We start from the raw sequence: 18,703 nt of genomic DNA on the forward strand, positions 1-18,703 counted from the left end.
GCAAACGGGTATGTATGGCATACTATTCACAAGACACACGAAAGCGCGAAAAACGCAACCCGACCATACATACCAACCCGTTTGACTAAGGCTGGAGGCCCCACTGTCGTCGTTAATGCAGGTTCAGTGGCAAACGGGTCTGTATGGCATACTATTCACAAGACACACGAAAGCACCAAAATCGCAACCCGACCATACGTGCCAAACCGTTTGACTAAGGCCGAAAGCCCCACTGTCGTCGTTAATGCAGGTTCAGTGGCAAACGGTGGCAAACTATTTAATGCAATTCATTTTAAGTGTTCATGTAGAAAAGGTTTTTATTTATTTATTTGGTTGGTCTGTGTTATGACCGTGAGTGCTTTGTTCCGTGAAAATAACTATTGCGAGTTAAGAACCTTTACTAGACAAATTATGCGAATGCTTTGTTGAAGAGAAAAGTTTTAAGTCTAGATTTAAAATGATCGACTGTGTCTGATTCTCGGACATCGGTTGGTAAATCATTCCAGAGCTTAGGGGCTAAGTAGGAAAAGGATCTTCCACTTTTAGACACTTTTGATAGTCTAGGGATAATCAATAGGCCAGAATTTTGCGACCGTAGTGTGCGTGATGGATTGTATTCTGATAGTAATTCTCTAAGATATGAGGGTGCTAAGCCATTTAAAGCTTTGTAGGTGATTAATGATATTTTAAATTGGATGCGATATTTAACTGGTAGCCAGTGTAAAGATGCCAGAATTGGGCTTATGTGGTCATACTTCTTAGATCGAGTAAGTACCCTTGCAGAAGCGTTTTGAACTAGCTGAAGCTTGTTGACCTGATTTGAATGGCATCCCCCGAGTAGCGAGTTACAATAGTCTATTCTAGAGGTCATAAAAGCATGAATAAGCTTCTCTGCGTCAGATGTAGACAGTATATGGCGTATTTTTGAGATATTTCTAAGATGGAAGAATGCTGTGCGGCAGACGTTGGCAATATGACTATCAAAGGATAAGTTGCTGTCGAACATCACACCTAAGTTCCTAACCGTGGAAGATGGCACCACAGTACAGCCATCTATGTGCAATTTGTAATCTGACATATTATGTTTGTAGCGATTTGGTTCAATAATAAGTACCTCTGTCTTATTGGAGTTGAGCTTAAGAAAGTTATGTGCCATCCAGTCACTAACATCGCTAATGCAGTCTTTTAGCTTAGAAAACGTGTGTGTTTCGCTGGGATGCGAGGAGATGTAAAGCTGGGTATCATCCGCATAGCAGTGAAAACTTATGTTGTGTTTCCTGATAATGTCTCCTAGGGGTAACATGTATAACGAGAACAGGATAGGACCTAAAACTGATCCCTGCGGTACACCGTATTTAACCAGGGAGTGATATGACTCTTCCTCATTTACATAAACAAAGTGATAGCGATTGGTTAGATATGACCTAAACCAGGCTAGCGCCTGACCACTGATACCAACATAGTTTTCTAGTCTATTGAGTAGGATTCTGTGGTCTATTGTGTCAAATGCTGCACTAAGGTCTAGTAATATAAGAATTGAGATTTCACCACGATCGGATGTTAATAGGAGGTCATTTGTAACTCTAAGCAACGCTGTCTCTGTGCTATGGTGGGGCCTGAATCCTGATTGGAACTTTTCATATGTACTATTATTTGTCAAGAATGTGCGTAACTGGCTTGCCACTACCTTTTCTAATATTTTCGAAAGAAAAGGGAGATTTGAGATTGGTCTAAAGTTATTAAGTTCTCCTTGGTCAAGCTGTGGTTTTTTAATCAGCGGTTTAATAACTGCTAGTTTGAAAGCTGTTGGAACGTATCCTATTTCTAGCGATGAGTTAAAGATATTTAGAACCGGGGTTGACACTACAGGGAATACTTCTTTAAGTAGTTTTGTGGGAACGGGGTCTAATATACAGGACGATGATTTGGATGATGTGACTAGTTTAGAGAGCTCATCTATTGTAGTAGGTTTAAATTGGTAGTATTAGAGTAATGCTCTTTAAAAGGAGACTTTATTTATAGCCCTCACATCATCATCATCACAAATCAGTTACAAGTTCATTTCTTACCTCCTGTTAAGAAAGAAGACCCTGAAAAAATTTACGTTTTCTGGCTTTTAGTATGAATATGTTTGCCTTAAGGGTATCTTTAAACTAGTGTGCTTAAAAACTAAAATATAAGCATTCAAAACGTACAGTCTCTCACTTTCACAATACAGACCATTGATTTTTATGACATCATTCTGCACTTCTGCTTCTCATCAGATTTCAGGCTGTAAGGTAAACTAAACACTATGAGCTATTTTTAATGGGGACTTTCAATATATTCCCCTATAACATCCTGTTGCAATGAAATTACGTCAACGCATTAAACAAAGCTTTATAAGTAAATTTGGTGGGTCTTTAAGGAGGCAAATTGGTCATCTCATTGTTTTTGAAGTGTATCTCATATTTGAACGTGCATCAGAGGCAGTAAGGATCACTCATATCAAACAAGAATGGACTTCCCCTTTAAAGGTGACATAGAATGATTGAACGGGGTATTTATCCTTGTTCTGTGACATGTAGACAATTTTTTTTTGTTTGGGTCTGTAATGCCTTAGAAGCTTCCTAAAAACCTCTCTCGGATAGCTCTATTAGGGTGAGGGAATTTTAAACAAGTGGTTTTGCACCTATTTTGATCCCCCTACTGGCTTAACTTGCAATCTCATTACTGATTGGCTGACTTTGCTGCCACTCAAAAAATGTAGCCAATTGTTTTAAAGTGGAGGGGCAGGGAGATGCCTGTGATGTCATAAGCATCAGTTTTTCAGATTGGGCCATTTTCTGGCTGACATTTCTAAAAGAGGAATTTCTATTAGACTGAGATGTTTAGCATGTCTAGCACTTTTTGTATGTTTGTGAATGTGGGTAGACTACCATTATTCAACAAAGACAAGGTAAAAATGGTTTTTCATTATCTGTCCCCTTTAAGCCCTTTTCTTTAAATCAATCAATCACTATTGCAAAGCTGCTGTCCTTAACACGATTTCCAAATGTCTTATGCAAGATTTGATGCAAATAATCTAGCAGGAATTAAACTGGTGATAATAAAAATCATGTTTATGTCTTTAAATAAGATCACAGCAGCCCTGGGTGCCATCAGCATCCTACGGTTACAGAACTATATGCAGTAAATAACCTAAAATGCTTTATATCTATACCAACACAAATAACACTTAGGCATGGGAGACTGGACTTGCGATAAAACACATTACAAAATGTATAAAAACCATTTAAATGATTACAATTGTTTTGAGTTTAATTCATGTGTGCCTATACACATATCTCTATAATAACAGCAGGGGCGGCCGGTGACTTCTTTTTCGAGAGCGCTCGATGCGAAGTTCGTCACAACATGTATGTAGACCATCATTTGTGTGGTTCGTAATTTCCAAATATGTGTTTGGCGCGTCGAGTGATCCTGTGTGCATCACGTGTCTTGTCAATATAAGTGCCTGCTGCAGATGCGTCTAAAGGGTTTATGATAAAAGAGATGCTTGTGTTAGCCAGATACTCGCATAATCTCATGCGTAATCAAAGTTTACTGTTAAGTGAGTGTCTTGCATGTATTTTGTGAACGTGGGCGTCTCTTTTATCATAAACAGGCACTTATTTTGACAAAACACGTGACGCACATGGTTCACATGACATGATATTTTGAAAACACAAGCAACACATTACACTCCGAACACTTATTTTGAATTTGCGCCCCTCGGATGAGCAGTCACGAGCCGCCACTGAATAACAGTGCAATTAGAGAAATGTCGAAAAAAGGAAAAAGCTATGTTCCTATTAGATTACACTCCTGTTTTGGGGTTTAAAATAGCTTCTCAAATCCAATGCTGTCAGGAGACATCTCAGTCCCAGAGATGAGGAACAATGGAACATGAATATTTGTCTGTGAGATTATTTCCTTAATCCTATCCTTGAATCTTAAAGGATTTGAGCCTAAATCATTTATAGCTGCCAAAGAAGGAACCCCATAACACACAGTTCTTGTCTGAGTGACTATAGACATATTGTATAATAAGGTTTACCTCCTGCTCTCATAAATACAGGTGGCTTTATGTAATATACACAAAGAGCATTAAAGAGACGGATTATTCTGTATAAAAGCATAATGCCATAAAGACATCAGCCTATGAATCATCCCAGAGGAAAATGTTATTACTCAGCAGCTAACGTTAATCTGTAAAAACGATGATGTAATGCATATAAGTATTAAGTGTTCAGATTACAGGCATGTGTGAGAGAACAATACCAACAATGGAGGCCGCCCTATAGGACTGTGTTTGTGGTGTTCAATATACTGAGTTTATTAAAGTGCACCTATTTCATTGCTAAAAAAACAATGTTATTTTGTATATTTGGTATAATACAATACGTTCGCGTGGTTTATGGTTCAAAAAACACATTATTTTCCATATACCGTACATTTTTGTAGCTCCAGATATACTGCTTTCCTCAAACGCATTGATTTTGTACAAAACTCATTGATCTGAAAAGCGCTGTGTCCCTGATTTGCCAGCTAATCTGTCCATTGTATTTGGCCTGAATACCTCTGACGTCAGCCGGAAATGTGACGCTCCTTACCATGTTTGAAAGATTAGCTCACAATGCAATGCTGACAGGAGTTAACTTGCAGGAGTCAAAGTGGGAGGAATTATGATAATGTCGGCCCAGGAAGTAAACTGTTGCCTACAATCTGTGTGTTTGTTGTAGTCCAAGAAAAGAGATTTACGTTGGAAACGATATCTTGCATCATCGTTTACTTTGGGGTATGCACCTTTTGCATATCGTTAACATGTACTAATACAGTGCTTCCCAATCCTGGTCCTCAAGGACCCCCTCCCAAAATGTTTTAGATGTCCCCTTATTCAACACACCTGATTTAACTTATCAGCTTTTAGGGAGACACGTTTACCATTTTGGAAGGAGGCTAATAAGTTGATTTAGGGGTTTTAAATATGTAGACATATAAAACTTTCTGGGAGGGGGTCCTTGAGGACCAGGATTGGAAAGCACTGCACTAATACACACTTACACACCAATGTAAAATCGTGAATCGGACAATAGTTGCTTTTTAACACTTATAAAATTTACCAAAAATAGGATCATGCACAGGTCCTGCGAGACTGAAAGGTTTGTTTGTGTGATTTTTAATACAGGTATGCACTGAGCACTTTATTTGCACCGCCATTAATGAAAGTTTTCTGGTATCTCAGCCTGAAATTCTTTTTGGATTCAAATTGAATGATTTTCAAGGAGCGAATTGATTCAAGGATTTGTTTTTGAAACTCATTTTTGAAGGACTTTATTAACACTTCTCCAATAAAGTTTACAAATTTTTTTTACTTTACAGACCAGTGGCTGGTTGCATAAAACTTTAAGACTAGTCTTAAAAGCGTAGTCATGAATTTTTTTCTTCAAGACTGATCATACCTGTTTTAAGTATGTTACATAGAAAGGTAGATTGGTCTAATTTAAATCCAAATAATAAGACTGATTATCCTTAACTAATTGCTAGTTAGTCAGAATCAAAATTAAGACGCAGTCTTAACGTCATGGCTATGTTTATGCAACCGGCCACAGGGTCACTTTTCGCATTGTCCACCCAAACAAAACTGCTTGATGCTGTCACTGTCTTTTTTGTTTGTACCTAGCAAGCAACAGCCATCATTTCACTGTCTAGGTTAACTATAGACCCAATATAATTCGGCTATGACTAACCCACTTCTAGCCCAAATAAACTTGAATTTCGCTACATGCCTGGGTTTTTTCTAGCCTGGTATAACCAGACTCTCGTACATTCATTTCATTTGTACAGAGAGTCTGGCCACGCTCCATTGCAAAGCATTACTTCCGTTAAGGAGGGTCCATTGTTGAAGTTTAAAACTATTGGATCTGCCCAGATTCACTCAGGATCTGCCAAAGCCAATTGCTAACATGTGGTCGTGACGTATATCATGCGCCGAAACCGTCCGGAAACAACAAGTCAGAATAATCAGACAAACAAAAGTTAGCAAACCTGGTTCTTGCTCCGGCTTTAACTTCTGTATATTCGGCAGTTTTGCAACAACGGACCGAATAGCTTTTCTCACGTCTTTCTCCGCTGCCATTACTGAACTACAACTCAAACTGACGCACGACCTCAACGTCATCGTTCTTAGCCACCCCCATCTGTTCGCTGATTGGTCCTGCAGATTTTTGCTGGAGAAAACGAAACTCTATAGAGCTATCCCAGACGTACTGCTGAAGCGAAATGAAAAATAAGCGGAAGCACTTAGGAGGGCGGAGCCAGGCTAGGTTTTTTCCATCATGTAAGCAAAGTCATCAGTGAGATGTTTGGTTTCATTTATTTATTTAATTTCATTTATTTTTGGGCTATGGTTAGACGTCTATTACAATTTTTCACCCACAGACCAACTTTAGCCTTGTTTTAGCCTAGACACATGGGCTGTGTTTAGATGTCTTTTAAACGCAAAATTGCTTGCTGGGTATGTTTGTAGCTTTATAGTTGTTTTCGCAGATCCATGTTGAAAACATTGGCATTTTTTCACAAATGCAAAGGAAAAACATTACCATTTTTTACCTACGTAGTTGTTGTGTAAGCAGGCTTATTCACCTTAATATCCTCACCAGTGTTGGGGAAAGTTACTTTTAAAAGTAATGCATTACAATATTAAGTTACTCCCCCAAAAAGTAACTAATTTGCGTTAGTTTTCATGGAAAGTAATACTTGCGTTACCTTTAAGCTACTTTTGCAATACTTTTTCTTACTTGGCTGAGGCTTGATCTCTTTCAAGCATTGCAGGTGTTATTTTATGACTGAGAAGTTGGCATATTTCCATCACAAAATGTCAAGCTTTGGCCTTTTCTAACTCAAACTGTTCCCCCTCACATGCGCACACACGTAATTATACATGACTATGTTCAGTATTCATTATTATTTTTTTAAATTGAATTAATTTAACTGAAAAGTAACTGGCATTACTTTTTTGAAAAAGTAACTCAAATATTAATGTTTACATTTATAAAGTAATGCGTTACTTTATTCGTTAATTCAACAAAGTAATATTATTACGTAATGCGTTACCCCCAAGACACTGAGCTACACGTTCCTGGTCTCCCCTTTCCCAATTCTCCATTTCCCCCTCACAGCACCTTCATCTCTACACTGACACCTCCAGCCATGGTCCACTTTATCCTCGAAACCGCTCTCTGGGTGCTGTGTGCTGCCATGACAGAAGAGGTTGGTTGTGGGCAATGTGTGTGGAAGGAGATTGTAGTGATTAATTTAGTATGAGATGTCAATATATTACGTGCATTAAGATTCTAATCATTCAAGTTATGTCACTAATGCCTCGGTTAATGGAAGGCTTATAAAATTACTAAACCTAATATAATTCAAATCTGTAACTTCAATCGCATCACATAAATATCTGCACTATCACAGCACATACGGATCGGACTGAGCCTTACATTCAGACACGTTAACAATAATAAACACTCTATTATAACAAAACATTTACATGTGACCAAATGAAACGGATAAGCAAGTCAATTCAAGCAACAACTCGTACTGCAAAAAAGTGAATGTGCCGGGGTGGGGGGTGGTCTTACAGGGTCCAAATGGATTCAACTGTACACTGAACCTGATATTGGTAAGGAACAAACAGATTTAGTTGTCACAGCAGGCTAACCTAACTGATTTACCTTTGTTTCTTGGTTTGAAGTCGCTGCTTCGGGGCTCGGGTACTTATAGCTGCTACCAGCCTCCCACAGCATGTCCACTCCACTTAAAAAGAGCCATGAGAACAATAGATACAAAAAAGTCAGTAATAAAGGACAGTTCGAAGCAGAATAGAAGAAAATTGGTGAACATTTTCAAGGCTCTGCGTTTATCACCTCATAATTGTAGTTGAAATCAGCATGCATTCAAGGCGACGACCCGGCATTTTCCCTCATCCTCTTTTCTTCATCTTTAGCATCTTCTGCTCCAACTTAATCTCTCCAGTTTATTTTTGGCACATGAAAAGAGTAGCAACTTTATAGCATGAATATTTAAGACCATGCTTGTTTATATGCAGGTCTTGGAAGAAGTGCTCTTTTATTGCTTTCATGCAGTTAACACCTTCACCTTTGACCTGCAATCTGTTCATCTTCTGCCAAGCTTTTTAAACTCTTGTACCATGGCCCTTCTCTGCTCTTTTCAAGTTTGTTGTTTATGCTGCAGAAAGTCAACATTTGTTGTAGTCACAGTCGGGGTCTTAACTGAATTTTTTGCAACCTGTCAATGGCTGTAAATATTTCTCACCAGCCATGAAACTGTATTTTGCTTCCCTTTTTCTAATAAAATATGTTTTTGTTCCTACCAGGAGCATTGGTAGCATTATTACTGTGCGAGACATGCCCCATTCACTTTAATACATTTTTGAGTTCACCCACAACCAAGAAACATTTTTTTCTTTTAATGGTAATTCTGAACAACATTTCAAAGTGACTGAATACATGTATAAAAATGCTGACATTATTAAAAATGTGATTTCAGACCCTTCATCTGTTACGGCACTTTGTGGTTGATTTTTGATATATGATATTTGATATATGATGATAGGAAGTGTTGTTTATGTTGCCACAGACTCCCTCTGCAGTTCACGCGTTACTTTGGGATGATGTTGCAATAAACTGATTTTGATATAAGCAGGAAAAAATTCCAATTTGTGCTTGACGTACTGAACGCTAGAAATGATTGGGGGATTTCAGGCATGTCTCCTCATATTGGTCCTTAATGGAAGGTAAAAAAGTGAAAATGACCAATTTCCACCTCATTACATTACAGCTCATTGCAGAGTCTGGACAAGCTTGATACTGTACATCAACGTTAAAGGAAAAGTTCACCAAAAACTGAAAAAAACTTATCTATACAGTACAACAATAGTTCACATTGACCACTTGCAACTGTTGCAAAAGTTGCAAAGAGACAATAAAAAGCAAACACGCACCAAAAGTAAATATGTCTACATGTATATTGAACATGAATTAATCGTTTAGTCTGAGTTCAGTGTTGGGGAAAGTTACTTTTAAATGTAATTCATTACAATATTAAGTTACTCCCCAAAAAAGTAACTAATTGTCTTACTTAGTTACTTTTCATGAAAGTAATGCTCACGTTACTTTATAGTTACTTTTTTGTATTACTTTTTCTTACTTGGCTTAAGCTTGATCTCTTTCACTCCTTGCAGGTGTTTTTTATAACTGAGGAGTTCTGCATTCAGAAATTGCATATTTTCATCACAAAAATGTCAAGCTCTGACCTGCCATTTTCCTTTCTGTCTGAAGAGGTTCCCGCTCAGGCGCGCACGCATAGAGTAACTAAATCTACATTAATACGTTCAGTTTAATGCAGTACATTGTTTTTTACAACAAATTAATTAAACTGAAAACTAATTTGCATTACTTTTTTAAAAAAGTACCTAAAATATTAATATGTACATTTATGAAGTAATACGTTAAAGCAGTGGTTCTCAAACTTTTTCCGTGTGCGGCCCCCCTTGTGTATGGTGCATTCCTTTGCGCTCCCGAAAGAAATTTATGACAAAAAAACTGTTCTAAAATGTAACATTTTAATAAAACAAAACATATTAAGTTATACAAAGTAGTGCTGTTGGTTAGTAGCCTTATTTTTTTAGGTTTAATTACACAGAATTCACGATAAATGAATGTATTTTATAAAATGTCATAAAACTGGGGCCCCCCTGGCACCATCTCGCGGCCCCCAGTTTGAGAACCACTGCGTTAAAGTACTCGTTACTTCAGAAAAGTAAAATTATTATGTAAAGCACGTTACTTTTAATGCGTTACCCCAACACTATCTGAGTTTGAATTAGGTAAAATGCAATTCAATGTTTTGGTTCAAGCTTTTCTCAAAAATTGCCCAAGATTGTTAGTGAATAAGAGGGCCTATATATACACTAAAGTGCCAGGAGAACGGCAGCTGTGTATGCTTTGCCCGTTTTTTTTTTTTTTAGCTAAGTGTTTTGTTTGCTTTGGTCGTACAAATTTGCCAGTTGGTTGTTCTGGTATTTGTCCAGCCCCTCCTCCACTGTGATTGGACAACAAAGTAAAAAGTGACATTGATGAGCTGAGATGAACATTTTTCAACTCTGGCCACTCAGCATTGGGTATGGACAGGCACGTGCACACATAGACATCAAAGGGGGCTTGAGCACCTGCCCTTTTTATTCCTGGAGAGAAAGTGCCCTTTTTTTCTGGGGTGCTTTTTAAAAAAAAAAAAAATATGATCTTTATTCATATAACAACTAATGTCTGTCTGTTTCTTGTGTTTTTTACTTGTTGCTTATTTAATTTAACATGAATTTATTCAGAAATCATTTAAATGAGATTTAAACTCTTATATAAAGAAAAATAGCGCTATTCGTGGCACACAAACGGTTAACAGATGAGTCCCGCCTCCAAAATTCTAATCGCTAATATGATTGGCTTTACCTTTCCTTAGTCCCGCCTCTCTAACTTACTGCGCCTTATGATTGGTCTGTCTACACTCGTGCTGCATCATTCACGCTTCAAGCGCCAAAGCTCAGCCTGAAGAACGAGACGCGAGGCAGCTACCGGTAAAGGGCGATTTATAGTCGTGCGTAGGTCCTACGGCGTAGCAGCGACGGCGTAGGTTCCGCGTCGGTTTTCATTTATACTTGTGCGTCGCCGTCCGCGTCGACGTGCAAACACACGCGAAACCGCTGGTTGGCAGTAATCACGTGTGTAACCACAGTAGCAGCAGAAGTCGTCACAGAAGAAGAAGCTAAGCAAGTTAACCCACAAACGAAGAAGAAATAGCAACTTGTTGTGTATAATTTGAGAAGACCAGCAATGATGGAAGTAAATAAACAGCGACTTATGTTTCAGTTAGAGTTAAATCACTCCTCAACTTGGCTCATCTTTGTTTTCACCGTCTCAAACGGAAATACCTATGACGCAGTTTTTTTACCTGACGGGAGGGGTTCTGGTGGACCAATCACAGCGCTTACGGTCCGCGTAGAGCCGACGCGCTGTTAGAAATTTTGTGAGGTGCGCGTCAGGCTACGCAGAGCTACGCACAGGCTACGGATAGCCTACGCCGTAGCTACGCCGTAGGACCTACGCACGACTATAAATCGCCCTTAAGTGTGTGAGGAAGAAAGCTTTCTTATATTAACAGTTTTATGCACAAAATATGGGACACGTTGTTACACATAACGATTCAGGGACATTGTTTTCCATGGCAATCCCATATTAACCTAAAGAGTTGCAAACTTGTAACAGTGTAGTGTATGTAGTTTAAATAGACATAAAATAATAAAGCACAAACAATAATATAATTGCTAACTGCAGTAGTAAGCTTTTTTGTTTGCGTTTTTTTGTAATGGCTGTTAAATAAGTATAATGTGTTATACTGGAGTGCTGGAGTAGATTAGGAAGAAATCTGATGGTTCAGTATTTTACTTGCCCAGTCTGAATTTTCACTGACATCACAAAAAAGTAAAATATAAAATTAAAATAAAATAGGCCTAATCTATATTTGTTGATTCTGACATGTGTAACCCTATTAAATATGAAACCTAAGATTAAAGGTGCCATAGGATGTGTTGTCATAATATGTTAAATTGTTCTTTGACAATTACATAGAAGGTATGTTGCTTTATTAAGTGCAAAAATTATCCAGAAACGTTTTTACATGTCCATTTACAACCCTAGAATTTTTCATTTTAATTAAATGGTATATTTTTGCCCTATTTGAAAGGGTCATGAATAATAATGTTGAGCTCTGCTCTGATTGGCTCTGCTCTGAGGCTCATGCCAGAAGCTCACATTAGTAAACAGACCTTATATTTTGAGCCCTTATCAGACAAAAATACATTTTGAGTAACAACTAATCAGCTAAACGCTAGCATATGTTATAGCATTTATTGGCATGTAGCGCTAACTCAGCAGTCACAACTTTGTTTTTAGCATTTTAACAAATTTGTAATTAATGTGTAATTTAATGTTTTCAAAACATGCACATTGTGTAATGGCTTCCTTTCCCGCTCTATAAACCTAGACTACTAAGGAGACCATGGTGTCTGTGTGAACAACTGATTATTTTGTTGACATCTTTTGAAAATTAAACAATTGCGTGAGTTTGAGGAAGATAAAATTAATTAACTTTTTTTATATTTTTTAAAAAGGAAGTCAGAATTGCGTTAAAATATATACTTTTTTATACATAATTATGAGAAGTGCCCTTTATTTCACTTGAGCCCCTGCCCCTCAAAATGTCTGTGCACGTCCCTGGGTATGGATAAATGGGGATAAAACATACCAGCTGCTGTCGTTTTCGAAAGATTTACTTTAAAGCTGTACTTCCATTGGAAACAATTTAAAATATACACCAGCCACAAGCATAAACGGTTTGGTGTAGATGCTTCCTAAAGCTCTATTCAGACTAGCAGCGACTAGCAGTAGCAGAGCAACACAATCTCATTCATTTCAATGGAAGCTTGGCAACTTCCGGCGACACGAGCGACAGTGACCGTTGGTGATGGAATGGGGTGTGTCCAGTCGCAAAGTTGAGAAAATGTAACTTTATGCAAATTATGAGCGACTTTCGGGAGCGACTACCAATAAGAACAAAGCAGTGGCATTTACGTCATCCGTCTGTCGTCAGTTACTGGAGTGGACGGTATTCATTTGTTTACAACCAAATTTAGACACGCCTCTTAACGCCCTTATTGAAAAATATGAGCGACACACAGCGACAAATAGCTTATATTGTGAATGTGCCTTAAGGCCTTGGGCCCTATCTTGCACCCAGCGCAATTGACTTTGTCAGTGACGCATGTATCATTCCTATTTTGCGCCGGCGCACAGCAGGGTTTTTCCCTCCACAGATGCACGTCAGCAAACTAGGGAATGAACTTGCGCTCCCTGGGCGGTTCAGCGCAAAAAGGAGGCGTGTTGCGGCGCAAACCATCTCTTATGCTATTTTGCAGTTTCAAAAAACAATTGCGCTACTAACCAAAAAAAACTAGTCTAAAGTCAGTGGCGCGTTGCGCGTTGTTCATTATGCTATTTTAAGGGCACATGCTTGACCATAATGTATAGCGTGCACAACGCGCATACAATTTGCTTATCTAATCTACACAGAAGCAACAGTTATTTTTGCAAATCATAAATTGTTACACTTAAAAATATTAATACACGAGATAAGGGGAATCATAGTGGTGAGCATTGTGGTGATAGTTTTTATTTATTCTCATGCAAATAACGATTAAAATATTTTCATAACTTTGTTGTGTGGCTGTATTACGTTTATTTTATGTAAATAATAGTTAAAATGTTTTCATAAGAAACCTTAATGTATATGAACTTGATTTGTAAGAGTACTTTGGGGTTGGACCTTGCTTGCGTTTCTTGGGTCCGATTTCAAAGCCCCCAAACCCTTTCAGCGTTGAGGGTGGACGCAGCGATGTCCTCTGCTGGCGTCAAGTCCTGAGGCAGATCCACCTCCCGTTACACGGCGTGCCCGATTTATGCTGGCAAGCGTGGGATTCCCCCGTACAAGGACGTCGGTCTCCTCGGCTGTGAACCGCTCCTGGCGTGCGCCTGGTAAATCCGTCATAATAATAGCAACCCGCCATGGAACTTGCGCCCTTGCGTTTAAAGGGAATGTTGGCTAGCGTTCTGATTGGTTTATTTGACGTTACGCCCAAACCACACCTATGAATAATGAACCTACTTCAGACCAACCCCTTATTGATTTGCGCCCGGCGCAAGAGTTATTTCTCACGCCGGGAAAATAGCAACAGCGCCCAAGATCCGCCCACAAACTCACTTGCGCGTTGCGCTTCGCACTTGCGTTTCAGATCGTTAAAATAGAGCCCCTTGTGTCCACCAAAGCACAATGCGTCTGAAAATGCCACACGCACACCGACTGATGCCGCTTGCCAGAGTTTCTTCAGCTGAGCGCTTTGTTTGCTATAATACTTCTGTTTTGTTTATCAGTCATTGTACACCAGTAGATTTGTATGATATTTGTCTCGCCCCGCCTTCACTGTGACTGGACGAGCTGAGCGTTCTTTCCCAAATTTCTCCCACGTTTTCGCAAATCTTGTCACACGGAATACAACACTGAGTGACGACAAGGAGTGTGGACTTTTTTTTTTTAAGCGAGGCGCTTGCATTGGAAACAACTGAAAACATATGTCAACCACAGTATACAGTATAATGCTCCAGTGGACATGGGGCCTACGAACGTCTAGGGCCTAGACGTTCTGCTAGCCTAGCAGAGCCTAGCCTAGACTCTAGGCTGTTCCTTTGGAATATAGTGCATAAGTCATCATTACAAACACTTTTATGGTGCTTTCTTGTACTTAAGTGCTTAATTGTGGTCACTATGAAGCTTTTGAGTCTGAAATGATGAGGATGAGTAAATCATGACTTTTCATTGTTGGCAAACTGTTTCTTTTTAGTCACAGTCCTTTTTCCTTGTGGTATTTACTGGCCACAGAAACTGGAAGCAAAGCAAAATCTTATTCACTAGCAGCAAACGACAGCAGCTGCTGAGGAGACAGAAATGTCAAAGATAAACAAAAATCGATGGAAATCTGATTTGTACAATCAGGCAGACTATGTATGTTTTCTCTTCCTGACTTGCTAAGATCATGTGCAATTGGTCGAACTCAGTAGGAATACTTTCCTGGGGTGCAAAATACTCAAAAATGCCTTTCACACTAAAAGATTTAGCAAAGACATTTAAAGGGAAATCTGTTTAACAACGCCAAGCCAAGAATATAGTCTGGACTTGCTTGTGTAGATTAATTCATCTGCACAGAAACATGAAGCAAACTTGTGCTAAATGCAGTGTTTACACAAAACCCACAGACTCCCTGCCTGACGTAACCCATGCGGCGCGAACGAGAGGACGGCCTATTGAAAACCATTTCTAGGTCTGCGTCTGGACCGTGCACTCAGATGTCTGCAAGACAAAGAGCTTGAGAAGTGCTGACAAGAAATGAAAGGGAATGATTGCACGTGTTTGAATGTTTTTCCATCCCAAAGGCCAATTCCAATGTTTCGTCCCAGGGAGAGCTCCACGAGAAGGGTTTTTAGACAGAAGGGCCTCATCAGCACACATACGCTAACCCCAGCACGCAGCTCCGATCTGACACCTCTCCTCGGGGTGTAGGATGAAAAGAATTTTTAAACGCTAGTCTGATAGATCGTTCATGCATATTTCATGCTGTAAAGCACACACTGTTATCGTAAAGCAGATTAATTGGACATTTACTCAAACACTAATCGATTTGGACAAGATATATCTATATTACGCCCCGTCTTTGTTCTGTCACCCTGCACTCCGCAGGTTTTTCTAAAATATCTGCGTTTGAAGGTTCTGCTCTCCCACACATATATACTTTGTGTTTGTAAAATCCACCTGTTGTAATGTTGCTGCTGCTCTTGACACCTTGCTTTGCGTTTGTGTGAGGAATTTTGAGCGCTCTTTTGGGTTTAACCTTAATCCGGTAGGGCGGAATCTGTAGGGAGAGAGAAAGAAAAAAACATTTAAAGCTGTTTCAGGAGAAACTAAAACTTTTTGGCCTTTGCTATTATAAAGTGCACCATTTTTTGGGGAACTCAAAACAAGTGTAAAGTAGCTGGTCACTTAAATTAATACAATATTTACCTTCTACCCAAAATGCAGAATTTTTAAAATACCATGGGCTCTATCTTACACCCGGCGCAATGCAGCGCAATGCGCGACGCAAGTGTCTTTCGCTAGTTTCCACCCTAATTTTCACGTTTAGCGCCGCGTTGTTTAAATAGCAAATGCATTCGCGCCCCCTTTTGCGCCCATGGGCGTTCTAGTCTGAAAACGAGGTGTGTTCAGGTGCATTGTTGGCGCGTTGCTATTTTGAGGCAACTAAAATAGACTACGCCATTGACCAACAAAAACCTGGTCTAAAGTCTAAAGTCAATGGCGCAATGTGTTTTATGTTATTTAAAGAGCGCATTAGTAAAATGCGCCTATACACGGGAGGACAACGCTGGTTTGCTTATTACAATGTACATGAATGCGCAGCAGCACAAAAATGCTTTTAAATATCAAAGATTAAAGGATTGAATGTAAAAGATTATTATTGAGTCTCTTGGACATAAATGATGACTAATTATGAGACGTTAGAAGGCGCAAAGAGCTGCTTCACCTGCAGCCTGGTAAGTAAATAAATGCTTTGCTTTGAACAAATGCGTCTGTTTTTAAATGTTTTTTTTAATGCTACCTCACGGATTTATTGTATATGATTACTCTGTACCTGTGGATATGGTGAGATGAGAAATTTTTTTAAGTAATGCTTAAAAAAACTCTTTGCTAAAAAAAAAAACGCTGTCCAAAGTGCTGAAACGTGAGGAGAGCCGTTTGTAAATTCTTTATCTCCTGTTTGTTACAAATAAAGTATTTTTAGAGTACAAACCTTCTCTTACATACTTGTAAATAATTTTTTGATGATATTGGATAGCCATACATTTAAAGCAATTACAAGCCTGCTTTTTACTTCCATGACTAAAAGAAAACGGGTTTTAAAGGTTTTAATAAAAAAATTACAATTTCAATACAAGTGAAAAACAACACAACTATTTAACATTAATCTTAAACTGGGGATCTTCTTCCTCCGCTTAGTTTTTCAGTTTACAAAGTCCGTCATCTAAATAGGGATTAGACATAGCGCCAGCTCAACTGGCTTTTAAAGGGGATGAGAGCTGAGACTCTCATTGGTTTACTGCACGTTACGCCCAAAATACTCCCATTACAATAGGACCAACCCTTTTCCACCATGCGCTCGGCGCACAAACCATTTTTCCCGTCGTTAAATTAGCAAAAGTGGATTCGGACACGCCCATTTAGACGTTGCGCTGTGCGCTTTAGACAATGCGCTTAGATCGTTAAAATAGGGCCCCATATTTTTTTTATCTTTTTCCAGTTTTATTTACACTCTCATTTTAGATGTTTTGTCAAATGTAATAATGTAATGTCAATCTTTATATCATACAGTATATAAGATAAAGCGCCAAAATACGAGGAACAATTTGCATTGCTTTTTTAGGTTTTATACAATTTATATCTACTTAATTTAAAGGGATAATTCATCCAAAAATAAAACATTCTGTCATCATTTCCTCACCCCATGTTGTTTTAAACCTGTATGAGTTTTTTCTTCGGTTCAATACAAAAGAAGATATTTTGATAAATGATGGTAAGCACACAGTTGGCAGCACCCATCGACTTCCCTGGTATTTGTTTATCCTATTGAAGTTAACGTGTACCAATAACTGTGTGATGATCACCATTTATCAAAATATTTTGTGTCCAACCGAATAAAGAAACTCATACTGGCAGAATTTTCATTTTTGAGTTAACTATCCAAAAATGTGGTACTATATACTGATAGCAGATTTTAAAGTGAATCTATTTAATTGCTTAAAATCAAGGTTATTTTTTGTATTTGGTATAATAAAATGTGTTAGAGTGGTTTATGTTTAAAAAACACATTATTTTCCACATACTATACATTTTTGTAGCTCCAGATTTCTCTTCCTGAAAATTGCAATAATTTTAAAAGCTCTGTATTCCTGATTGGCCAGCTAATCTGTACGTTGTGATTGGCCTGAATACCTTTGACGTTAGCAGGAAATGTGACGCTACTTACCATGTTTGAAAGATTCAATGCAATGCTGACAAGAGTTAACTTACAGACTGTAAGTCCGAAGCGGGAGGAATTATGATAATGTCGGTCTTGTCTACATCACTAATCCCAGGTAGTAAACTGATGCCTACAATCCATGTGTTTGTTGTAGTCCAAGAAAAGAGATAACTCATGAAATCTATTACTTTGGGGTATATATCTTTCGCATATCATTAACATGTACTAATACACACTTACACACAATGTAATGTAAAATCGTGAATCGGACTAGTGATGTTACATTTGAAGCGAGGCTTCGAAGCTTGTGTCGAGCAAAAGTGGGCGTGCCAGATGAAGCTTTGATTCGAAGCTTGTGTTGTTAACGTTGAAATCACGTGACCAATGACAAATGAAGCTTCACTTTCTGCACAGTCACGTGTGCGCTTCCCTTTGCGTGTCAGAAGGTTCGAACCCCAGAGGTTTTTTATGAGTTATTTGCCTTATTCACATTTTTGTCCCACATTATACTGTATATATAGTATTGTATTTACTTATACTTGTGTGAGCGTGTGTTATTATGTGCGTGTGAACACTATTTTGTACAATACAATATTGAATCATATGAATATTAACTAATACTCATACTTTATTGCCACACTTTAATAAGTAAATACATTTATTATATTGACCATTCACACACACGTTGTCTAAGCTTTATTTGTAAACATAATATTAATATTCATCTGAATTTCATCAGCTTGTTGCTTCATTGACGGAGCTTTTTCCAGAAGCAACTGCTATATGTTTTATTAGCCAAAAGATGGCGCTGTTTTCGACACCCTCGTTGAGGCTTCGAATCATGGTTCGAAACAGTAAGAGAAGTATCGGTGCTTCATTCGAAGCTTCATTTCCCCATCACTAAATCGGACCATTGGTGCTCTT

The 18,703-nt window shown here is 38.5% G+C and overlaps 1 long non-coding RNA gene across 1 annotated transcript in view; it reads right to left on the reverse strand.

Annotated features, from left to right (window-relative positions):
• LOC135772296 (uncharacterized) overlaps window positions 1-7,841 on the reverse strand; it is a 34,840-nt gene extending 26,999 nt beyond the window's left edge. Inside the window, exon 1 of the long non-coding RNA XR_010543223.1 lies at window positions 7,758-7,841. This is a non-coding gene — a long non-coding RNA (uncharacterized lncRNA). The remainder of the gene's footprint in view (window positions 1-7,757) is intronic.
• Between the last annotated feature and the right edge of the window lie 10,862 nt (window positions 7,842-18,703).

Source organism: Paramisgurnus dabryanus, chromosome 19 (genome assembly GCF_030506205.2).
Source record: "Paramisgurnus dabryanus chromosome 19, PD_genome_1.1, whole genome shotgun sequence".
In the NCBI taxonomy this organism is placed as follows: domain Eukaryota; kingdom Metazoa; phylum Chordata; class Actinopteri; order Cypriniformes; family Cobitidae; genus Paramisgurnus; species Paramisgurnus dabryanus.